The following is a 2,458-nucleotide window of genomic DNA, read 5'->3' as shown; positions in this document are numbered from 1 at the left end:
GTTCACTGTTTGGGTTCATTGAACAGGTGAATAGAATATGAAATATCCATAAAATATGTCACTGGGTTTATTAAATGGGTCCCATAAGGAAGAAGGTGGGTAAAAACTAGTGTGGCACTATGATGGGTCTCAGGTTCTTGGTTGTTCAGTGAATTCTCTTCATGGATATAAAGTGCAGTCAGAAACAGGGTGAAACAAAGGTTTATGCACATGGTGAATACTCATGTATGAGTTTACAGCAACCCGGTCAAAGAGTCCTGTAGGTCCCACTATTGTTATTATTATTATTATTATTATTATTATTATCTAATTATATAAAAGGTATAAAGTGTGTTCTTTTGGTTAAATGGAAGCTATTGCTGTATTGATCACAGTGAATATACATTACACATGATCACTATTTAACGAAAAAGTACTTTCCATAGAAATATGTATATTGTAAACAAACGGTAATATTCCAGCAGCTGGAGCGCCAAGAAAATACTGTAAGTAAAGATTTTTAAAGACATTTTTTGGGGCTTTTTTAATGTTGAAATAAAATACATAAAACTTGTTTTTGGACAGTTTAACAATGCTGATACACTGATAAAAAACATTTATTCAACATTTTTGTTGTGAAAACTTTCATAACTATAAAAAGATACTGTCAATTAACAAACAAATCAGAGTAAAATTACAAAACAAATTTACTGTTAATAATAAATAAATAATAAAATAACTAATTTTACGTAACCTTACAAATGTATTAACAGCATGAAACTAGAATTGAACAGTTTAATTTATTAAATAAACAGTAAATATCTGCAAATAAATTATAGATTTACAAAACGTATTATAATCTTTTTATGTGAAAGGGTTTTTTTTTCTTTAAATAAGCAGTAATTTTATGGTTATTTACAGTAACAGTTTTGTTTATGTTATTTTCTATTAAACATGTACATTTACATTTTTTTCACAATTATTAAAAAAATACAGAAACAATCTGTAAAATAAAGGTTGAAACCCCCTGAACGTACAGATTTCGTTTTTTACAGTGAGTAGGTATCGAACTCTTCCCAGGAGCCGACAACAGCACCGACCTTCATTCTCGAGTTCAACTGGACGTTCCTGATAGATCTGAAGAATTTCCCTCGAGGTGTTCCTGAGAATGATGGGATGGATGGACACCAGTACTGTTGATAAAGCCGCTGTTTAATACTGGGGATGAACATAGTCTTTCAAGTATTGATTATGTATAAAAACAAGAACTGCTCCTGAACACGTTTGTCTGACTGAATTATTCATTCACACGGAGCAGGAATGGGTAATAGGATTTATTGTTATTATTATCACTGTGTGGAGGTGTTGTGTTGTGTATTGTATTGATTATATTACATATTTACAATGTAGATTTGTATAAAAATGCTGTTTTCTGTTACCCTTTGTGAGAGAAATAAAACAGAAAAAAGCTGTAAAACAAATAGAATATAAAATGAAAGAGAATAAAATCAGATGTATTTATGCAGCCGGTTTAAAACCACCAGTCGACCAACGTTATGTACAAATTAAAAGTTCATCAATAGCAAATAAAAAAGACACATTAACAACAATAAATGACATTGAAAGAATAAATATATATAGAAGGAAAAATCAGATATTGGCACAATATAAAACGTTTGAGAACAATATAAAACAGAATATCATAAATCCACTAAGAGCAACTAAAAGATAAAATAAACCAGTTCCACCACCAGTATCTAATACCCAGTACCACCAGTACCACCAGTAGCACCAGTAGCACCAGTACCCTGTACCACCAGTACCACCAGTAGCACCAGTAGCACCAGTACCCTGTACCACCAGTAGCACCAGTACCCTGTACCACCAGTAGCACCAGTACTCTGTAGCCCATTTTTGAAATTAGTGCGTGGATTTCTGGTGATTTGGCCACTTGTTGTATTTTAATTCCTCCTCCTAGGGAACTCATAGATTCTAGATCTTTTTACCCTTATCTTTATTTCATGTATATTTCAAAAAGTACTTTATTTTTTGTGTCATTTTTATGCACCAACGCAGCCAAAAGCAAATTCCTTGACGTGTAAAAACCTTACTTGCAATTGAACCGCGATTCTGATGTTTTGGGCTCCAACTATCAGGCGATCTGTTCATCATGTGCGTCCCACTTTCGTTTAAATATGTCGATGTTCTGGAAAGAATAATTTAAGTTTAAGTTTGTGCAGTCTTTGTGAATCTGACCTCCAGGGAAACAAAGTCAAACTGGATATTCAGGTTAAGAGTACGAAAACGTTGAGGTGGATCACCGCGTCGAGTAAATATCGTGATAACTCTGAATGATTTTGTCATAAATGGTGCAGCCAGAGTCAGAGTTCCCTGGATGAGTGCCAGCGGAAAGAGAAGGAAAATGAATGAAAAACTATTTGCAGCTGCTGACGGCAAGACAGGCTTGGCCTATGCTAGT

Source organism: Morone saxatilis, unplaced genomic scaffold (assembly GCF_004916995.1).
Source record: "Morone saxatilis isolate NCDOM2014 unplaced genomic scaffold, NCSU_SB_2.0 Contig18, whole genome shotgun sequence".
NCBI lineage: Eukaryota > Metazoa > Chordata > Actinopteri > Moronidae > Morone > Morone saxatilis.
Note: the sequence above shows the minus strand (reverse complement) of the source record.